The 9,529-nt window shown below is 37.9% G+C and overlaps 1 pseudogene across 1 annotated transcript; it reads right to left on the bottom strand.

The window, feature by feature from the left end:
* Nucleotides 1-2,071: 2,071 nt before the first annotated feature.
* On the bottom strand, nt 2,072-5,970 carry LOC138834912 (interleukin enhancer-binding factor 2 pseudogene; annotated as a pseudogene). The gene is made up of 2 exons (XR_011374297.1): nt 5,902-5,970; nt 2,072-3,321 (listed from the first exon to the last, which is right to left on the bottom strand). The product of XR_011374297.1 is annotated as an interleukin enhancer-binding factor 2 pseudogene (transcript).
* Nucleotides 5,971-9,529: the final 3,559 nt, after the last annotated feature.

The raw sequence follows: 9,529 nt of genomic DNA, 5'->3' as shown, positions 1-9,529 counted from the left end.
TTTTTAAATGTGACCTTCAACATGTCCAATGAGAATGTAGAGTTAAGTGACCTTGGTGGCTTGCTTTATGATATAGTTTTGAATTTCTATAAAAAATAATTCCATCTGAACCTAATATGCTGCATACAATAGCATTAGTAGAGAGAGTGAAGAATGCTTCTATTCAACAAAATGTACTTGGGAAACCTGTTTCATTTCACAACCAATACAATTGCACTTCTTTCACAACATGCTACTAGGTCTATCTATCATTAAAACCAAAGAACAGTTCAGTTCTGTACTAAAGGAAGGAAAAATGGCTCTGAGATGCTGTCCAATTTTAATTATATTTTGGGAGGTAGTTGTAATATTTAATGAATACAAACTATATTCACCTTTCACTTAGTAATAGAATTACAATCATCAGTGATAAAATTACAGTGATCAGTGAGTTTCTAATTTGTATGCACATATCTTCCCTTTAATGAAGAGTTCTGTTTTTCCTCTTATTAGTATAATACTTCCAGCCATACAAAACTATTCATTGCAAAGGCACTGCAGACTTTCTGATTAGAAGCTTAATTTAATGGGAAATATGTATTGCTAGACTAAGCTTCTTAAAACCAAAAAATATAGTAGACTCAGTCAAATAATAAATGCACTTATAGAAATAAACAAGTACACAAATTTCACAGTTCACAGACAGAAGCATAAGTTAATGAAAATCTTCAGCATAATTAGAAAAGTAATTAGAAAAAAAAGATTGTACAAAGATGGTGGCAACAGCAACATAGATTTTGTTGTTTCCTTCTCTAATTCTCTAGCACAAAGCAGAAAGAGATGACAGTTTAAAAATTTTTTAAAGGATATGGTTGGGGATATAGGACAATGGAAGAGCACTTGCTTGGCACTTGCCTGAGAGTTTGGTCCTCAGCTCTGAAAAAATAAAATAAAAAATACATGGTAAACATCTATAGCAAACCTAGGTGTCAAAGAGTACCACAAACTCCAAAATGCACACAGAAGGGGCAAAGCACCCTTAGATATAGGTCACAGTATCAGTGGTTATGCAAACAAAAACAAAACAAAACAACAACAAAACCTCATAACCAGTTTGAGAGCCAGAAATCTGTAAAAGTGTCTTTAGGTCAGACTGAATCCCATGGCCATTCTATGAAGAATAGTATACAGGAACTGGAAGACTGCTGGGATAATAATTTGCAGGCTAGAGTGAGGGAGTGTTGGTGACTCTCTGAAACTAACAAAACAACTTATCAATATCAAACCTCTCAGTATGAGAAACCAGTAGGAATAAAATAGAAACCAAGCATTATAGATAAGGGCAGAGAAACAACATATAGAATCCAAGTAAAGGAGGCAAAGCAGTAGTGACAAAAGGTTTCAGAAAATATAAAGTCCATGTATTTACCACCATGCTTAGGAACTTTAGAGCCAATTGGTTATGTAGCCTAAATTTTAGGTAGCACAAATTGTCATGTACTATATTATATTATATTTTATAAGTATATGTGTCTCATCAAACATTTATCTTGTTTATGGTGAAAACATTCAAGATTCTTTTATTTTTCTGAAATATACTGTATGTAATATAAATATGTAATATAAATGTATTAATTTATATTTATATAGACCTATATGATGTTTATTTTTTAAAAGAATATAATTTTTGATAATACATGGATGCATATTAAATCATTTAACATTAATACATGGTTTTATATTGACAATATATAAGCAATATATTGTCAATATAAAACCATGTATTAATGTTAAACAATAATTTACATTAATCTTAGGTAATCAATATTTAATTAGTACTTATATATATTTTTTCCACACTAGGAAGTACTTTAATCGTTTTTCTTAGAAAAAAAATTCCACTCAACAGTTCACGTTTCAACAACAAAGCACTAGTTGAGAAGTTTTGGGGAATCAGGATTCTAGAGCATTAAGAAATGTTGGTAACCTGCTTTATTATGATGAGTGTCATGGGTCATGAATGGGAGATTTCTGGCTGCTAAGCCAGTATCAAAACAATGGAATGACTTATCTTTCTGTCCAGTTTATTTTCCTTCATGCCATCTCCCTATCCCGTAGAAAAGCCACCACATAAAACCCAGTAGCAGGTTGGTTCGGCTCCAGTCTTCTTGAATTAGAAGAGTGTGGAAGGAAGGTCACTCCTGAGTCTCCATGCTTTCCTCTTCCTCCCCTTGAGGTGGTTATTCTGTATTTTCCTCCTCTTCCTCCTCTTCCGTCTTCTCTGGTGGCTTCTCATTAGCCTTTTCTGAAGGTGTCACTATCACTCCATCCCAAGTAGATATTTCAGAAGCAAGATAGCTGGCATCACCCTCCTGGCCAAGGATCTTCCTAAAACCACCATGTGAGAGGATTCAGAGAGAGTCTGAGCTGTATAGCAGACCACGTCCTGCTGTTCTAGGGTCATGACTGTGTGCACTCTGAAGTTGCCACTCTCACAGGGGTCAGTGATACCCACTGAACCTGGCAGGAACAGTCCTGCAGCCAGAATCTGCAAGCAACGCCTGTATGCCACATTTAGGGCCAAAGGCTGCCTGGTGGGGTTATTCATCACAGCATAGTGCCCAAGTAGGTCAAGAATCCAGGGTGTGCGGGGCTCAAAACCAGGAAAACGAATCCTTAGGTCCTTTAGCAGTCTGATGAGAACTTTAACTGTGGACTGAGAAGCATTTTCCTCAAACCAGCGGGCATGTCTGATGGCTGCTAAGGCACCCTGCATCACCTTGATATCCAAATGGAGTTCTGGGTCCAGTTTTCGGAGATTGGGTGGCACTGTTGTTATGAGAATTTTCACCGTAGCATCAGAAGAACTGATTTCAAAGCCAGTTTCATTGGTCAGCATGGTCAAAACTTCAGAAGGATCTTGTGCTCGGAGGCTTTCCACACCTTTATTTCCCGTGGCAGCCACAGCTTCCAACGATGGCAGCATCTTCAGTATTACCACTAAGTCAGCCACATTGTGTCCTGCAGTCATTGTTCCCTTTTTGTATGATCCTACCTGTCGGACTTCTTCAATTTGCACTTCAGATGTCCCTGGAGCTACAATCAGATTGTCGATCACATTGTTTATTTTTGTCACCAGAGAAAGGATAGAGGCCTATTCAGCAGAATTGGGAGCAAGGTCCTGATTCCTCTTCAGCAAGGCTTCACTGAAAGGAAGTTTCCTCAGGTGCTGGCTGCACCTGAGGGAAGGCCACTTCACACAAATAGAAATCAAATGGGATGGATATGTGGCACAGAGGACCTGAACCCGCCTCCTGGGCCTCGCCCGCCACGACCCCGCCTCTGTCACCCCTCATGGCGCCCTCACGCCTGAACCTAATTAGTACTTATATAATGTTTATATGAGTGGTTTTATATGTTATCGACAATATTGTAGATATATTATGTTAAACTATTATTAAATGAATTTTACCTGTTTCTTTTAACTTAAATGTAGCTACTTGAAAATTTAAAATTGTGTATGTGCTGAGTTCAAAAGCAATATAGTAGGAAAAACTAACTGGGCCCATGAAATTTATTTTACCTAGAAGTGAACAGAGGAAAAGAATCATGATTTTTGTATAATTTCAAGAGAGAGAATTGACTTTTATTATAGATAAAAAAGTAGGATGCAAAAAATAATTCTCATAAATTACAAGAATTAAGATTGCTATTTCAAAACAGGCTGATAAAAATGTTGATTATAAAGAAAACTATGAAAGAATTTGAAATCCTAATAAATAATTTGAAAACAGAAAGATCTGGAAAGGGATGAAAAACCAGGAAAGATTTGAAAATATAAGAAATTAAATCAGAGACAAGAAGACTAAACAGAAAAGCTAGAAGTGCAAAATATAACAACAACAAAATCCAACTAAATCAGAGGAGAGATAGAGCTGACCGTATACCTGTCAATTGCAATATATATACAATATTTGGTTCATGACATTACTTATGCTTAAATTATATGTATTGGTTAACTCATTCATGGAACAGGAAATTTATACTTATTACATGAGATATGTAATATTTCAACATATGTATACACTGAAATTGCAAATTAGTCTCTCCAAATATTTATTTTGTTCATGATAAAACCCAAAGCTTCTGGTTTCTATCTATGTCACAGCAGTCATTGATCAAACTTTCCTAATCCTTCCCTAGGGATAAGTTAATATGACTAAATATTTTACATTAACAGGGTAGATATCTTTTGTGGTGTGATTATTTGTCTTTTAGAGATACATATGGAAGTATTTATGAATTTAATGATACAATGTTAAGAGATGGATTGAAAGAAGTGGTTAGGAATTTAGAAAAAAAACAAACTGACCATAAATAGATCCTTGTTGAAATATTGATAGGCACAAAATATTAATGAAGTATGCATATTGATGGGTATGTGAATGTTTACTCTATAATTTGAATATTTGAAATTTTTAATAATAAAAGGTAAGATAATGAAAACAAATGAATCTTCTTCCATGAATTTAAAAATACTGAAGCATTTAAACTATAAAGGTGGCTCTGTGATGAAATGCAAAATAAAAGAGAAAAATAAAACTAGTTTTCTGTAATGTTACTACTAAGATGAGAATTTCCAGAGGCTTTACTGTAACTGGTCAGTTTTTCCATTGGCAGAACGTTCCAGATCTTTAAAACCATCTGGAGAATAAGGATTTGGCCAGACTTCCATTCCATTAGTTGAGAAAGAATGTTAAAAAGCATAGCTTTTCATGTGACAAAATGCATACCTAGATATTGAAACACATAACGCAATCCATATCCCAGTTTATAACAAGCACACAAACAATATCCAATCCTTCCAATTATATATTACAGTGTGAAGTCAAAATCATCCCTCTGAAAGCATCTTGGTCATAAGGTTATGCCACAATTTGGCCAACTATTTACTTATTTAGTAATCAGATAGCCTAAGAAGAAATATTAAGATTGGTAAATAATTGTTACCACTTAGAAGTAATACAGGAGGCAATAAAAATAACTCAGGAAAGCCATATTTTGAAAGGCAGTATTTTAGAAAGACAATACTAAATAGTATAAATTTCAAAATTCATGCCTTTTCTAGATTGTTTGAAGTCTTTCCAAACTTTTATTTTTTTCTACAAATCTATATAGATCTTTCCATATAATTTCTAGCATCAGCATCTTGGGTGTTTCAAATTTTGGACCAAATAGCTGAGTTCCAGTCTCTGTCTTCACTACAGTCTATCTCCATCCTTAGGACAGAAAATAATCAGAAACAGGACAAGGAGAAACAGCAAGGCAGGAGCATTGAATTAGTATTTCAGTAAACATTTGGTCAGACAATATGCATCTACCATGTTCCTCCCTCATGTACGTTATATACTATAAGTGAGTCTCATTTTAACAATCTTGTGATGTATGTAAATATTCATCTAAATTTTGCCAAATTTGCCAGCAAATTTTGCTAGCAAATTTTGCCAGCAAAAATCGGTGCTCCAATTTAACTTAACAAACGTCTATTATGTATTTACTCTTTGTAGAGCAATGCAGATGGCACTGGACATTCATGCAATATGATGCTGTACCTGTCCTCAACTTGCTCAGGTTTCTGGGAAAACAAACCAAAGAAAGTGTAATGATAATGCCACATGGTGAATCTTTAATGAGCAAAGAACTATGTGAAATCACAGATATTTCCCAGCACTTGGAAGGGTCAGGTAAACTTAGGAAAATGGTGAGATGTCCAATTGTATCTGATCTTTGAATCTAAGAGGAAGGAAAAAAACGCCCTAATTTTGCACCTTTTGTGTATTGCTTAATCATCAGGGAATAAGCTACTTTTATGACAAGCAAAATTTCTCCTTCCAATCATTACAAGAAGTGATAGGGTGTTACCTGCTCAGAAAAGCCATCAAAGCTCCGCTTATTGCTGTTAAATTCCACTACAGTGAGCAATGTTCCCATGTGTGTAACTTACCTCTGTGGAGTCTGGACACCTTCCCTATTATGGCTGCAATGTTTACCATGAGCATTTCCCTATAATAGGCTCTGCATAAAGCGAATGGAACACATGGTGCCTCCTATCAGCTGACAGTTATTTCTACCAACCTACTAGGTCTAAATGTATTCTATAAACTATTAGAGGAATAGTGCAGTAGTGGAAAAAGTGATTTCAATATTAGAACAAGTACAGTAGTGGCTGCCAACTACACTCCCTTAATAAAAATGGAAAGTGAAACAGTTGGCTGCAAAGCCAGGTGAGAATCTGAGTCCCGCTAGAGCCTTAAATGAGACTCGGAGAGATCTGCTCTGACAGGACCCACATGTATGGCTCTGGCTCTCAGAAAGCCACACATGCACCCATGCTCTTAGGAGGAGCCAACAGAAAAGAGCAAAATGACTTTGACAGCATTTGCATTCCTAGTTTCTCTTAAAAGCACATTGGTTTTCACAGGCTTGTTTCCATCATTTGGAACTAAAATCTGGAGTGTTGCAATTTTGAAGCACATTCACTAAGGCCAATCACAGAGATGAAAAAATGCACACACACACACACACACACACACACACACACACTTCTGTATAATGAGATATTGAAGAAGGAGAATCTGACTGTTTCATATACAGTTTACAGGTACAATGATGGTCTACCCATTTATTTTAAAGTTAGTGATCCAGTATTAGCAACACAAATTATGAAAGTGAAAAAATGGAAGTGACATTAAAATTATTTGATTTTTCTCCTTTGCTCATACAAAAAGGTAGTGGTCAAAAGAAGAGCCCTGACCAAATATGATGTCCCCAAAACCTTGTCAGGGAATAGAAGTGGAATTGCTATCTTCATTTGTTAGCCTGTGGTACCAAGGTGTGAACTGCCATCCCATCATTGTCTGGGAAGTGTGCTGTTCAAAGTTGGGAAGACAGCCTACATTCTAGTTCAAGGTGGGTGACGGTAGTAGTTGGGGAACTTGGCGATGATAAGCCAAACAAAACAGAAAACTGGGACAACTAATAAAGATGAGGGTTTCAAGCCAACAGTACAGAATAGTATCTGGGGAGGTTTCTGAGATGAAGAACAAATGTCTGGTTGCATGCAATTTCTAGGGCTGAGCTCTGCAGGGATGGAGAGCTTATGCCTACAAACAGCAAGAAGGAAAAAAAAATCAGCTAACCATGATTCAAGCAAACATTCTCACATGACAAGAATTCTGAACATAGACGCAATTCTGGCTTTGGTTAAACTGCTCAGCCCCGGCAGGGCTCCAGGTCCATTTTTCCTATGACTCTCATGAAATTCTTCTCATGGCTGCACATTATTGCAGTGGCAAGTCATGTCATCACATGGCTGTGCTCAAAACCAGAAAATGGGATGATCTAGGGCAGAACATTTACCCGTAAGCCAATCCTTCATGTCAGGAAAAAATAAAAATCTTTTTTTTTTTTTTCAGTTATGGGGCTTGAAGTTTGGGCCTGGGCACTGTCCCTGCACTCTTCAGCTCAAGGCAAGCGCTCTACTACTTGACCCACAGCACCACTTCCAGTTTTCTAGTTTTATTAGAGATAAGAATCTCACGGACTTTCCTGCCCAGGCTGGCTTTGAACCGTGATCCTCAGATCTCAGCCTCTTGAGTAGCTAGGATTACAGGTGTGAGCCATTGGCACCTGGCTTAAAAATCTTTCTGAGAAATGTATAACTCACTTATCTACCAGATTCTGGTAGCTTGACCAACTTGGCCTTAGTTGCCTGAAACTTTGCTTACTTTGCTTTCCTTCTTAGGTCACCCCCCCTCCATAACCTGCTCATTGGATTTTTCTTTTAAGCACTGCTGCTCCTGGCTAAAGATGAGTGAAAAACTGTCCCTGAACCTGAGACTGGGAGAGTACAAGGTGAAGTGTAATTGGCCACTCTAAGAACAACTCTACCTTCTGCGGTGGGGTTTTGCTTCCCTGGGTCACTGGGAATGACAGGCACACATCACTGTGCCCAACCATTGTGCTTCCCCCATAAATGGCATGACAGATTAGTACCACAACACCCAGACATTGATTGAAATACAGTCATAGGAATTTTTATGCCTGGGCTGGCTTGAAATTATATTTTCTGATTTCAAACTGCCTCTCTTCCCAGAAGCTAGGATTATAGACTTGAGCTTGTGTCCAGCTATAATATCATTAATTTAAAAAATTTGATATGATAGTAAGTGGATCTGATTGATAAAGCATGAGTCAACCACACAGCCCATGACAGTGAGAACTTGTGACAAATGAAAGGTACTCTCCTCTCCCTAGGGGACTGGGGCAGAAGTGAAGTGTTACTGAAATATTATCAAATGCTATTAATAATAGGCCTTTGGTTTTAGCATTTATTTTCCCACTAAATAAGCTAAGCTGTTTTGGGCAGGAACAACTTAATTCCCTAATTGAACAGGTGTTCCATATGTCTTTGGCTTTGAGCAAAGCTGGGTATACCCTTGTGCTTACACCTACTACTTTCCACACTCACCCTTGAGGAAGATATGTGACAACCCCAGTTGACTGTTGAAGAAACACAGCTCTGGCTCCAGAAGCTGTTTATCCTAGTTATCATCTTCAAAAAAGACACTGCAGTCAGATTTTTTTAAAAACCATTACAGCCTTACTTAATTCTGAAATTGTGCAGCCATTTTCATGCATGCCACAGAAGGAGCACTTTTTCCAGTCACATAAGGCCTGTGATTGGTCCAAAGGCAGTCTTTTATTTGCAAGAAAGACTATACTGTAACTAATGCAAATATCCTTCCCACATTCCCCTCCTTCCCCCACCCCTCCCCGGCTATGAAGTAGCATCTTCAACACATGAAGATATGTTTCATATCTCTGTCCATAAAAGAAATGCAAATCATTGGGCTGGGAAGGTGGCTCAGTGGTAGAGTGCTTGCCTTGCATGAGGCCCTGGGTTCGATTCCTCAGCACCATATAAGCAGAAAAAGCTGGAAGTGGCGCTGTGGCTCAAGTGGTAGGGCTAGCCTTGAGCTGAAGAGCTGAGGGACAGAGCCCAGGCCCAGAGTTCAGGCCCCACAACGGACCAAAAAGAAAAAAAAAAGAAATGCAAATCACAACAACATTGAGGCTGGAAATGTGGCTTAGTGGTAGAGTGCTTGCCTTGCGTGCATGAAGCCCTGGTTTGATTCCTCAGTACCACATAAGCAGAAAAGGTTGGAAGTAGTGCTGTGGCTCAAAAAATACAGTGCTAGCCATGAGCAAAAGATAGTTCAGGGACAGTGTCCAGGCCCTGAGTTCAAGCCCCAGGACTGGTAAAAACAAAAAAACCAAAAAAACATTGAGATTCTACCTCACCCCACTTAGAATGACCATTACCAAGAAAGCTAACAATAACAGATGTTGGTGGGGATGTGGCAAAACAGGAACACTACTACGCTTTTGGTAGGAGTGTAAACTTGTTCAACCACTCTGGAAAGCAGTACAGAGGTTTCTCAAAAGACTAAACATAGAGCTTCCCTATGGCCCAGCAATCCCACTCCCA

This window comes from Dipodomys merriami, unplaced genomic scaffold (genome assembly GCF_024711535.1).
Source record: "Dipodomys merriami isolate MVZ:Mamm:240054 unplaced genomic scaffold, mDipMer1.0.p SCAF_22, whole genome shotgun sequence".
Lineage (NCBI taxonomy): Eukaryota > Metazoa > Chordata > Mammalia > Rodentia > Heteromyidae > Dipodomys > Dipodomys merriami.
This window is presented reverse-complemented; position numbering and strand designations above follow the sequence as displayed.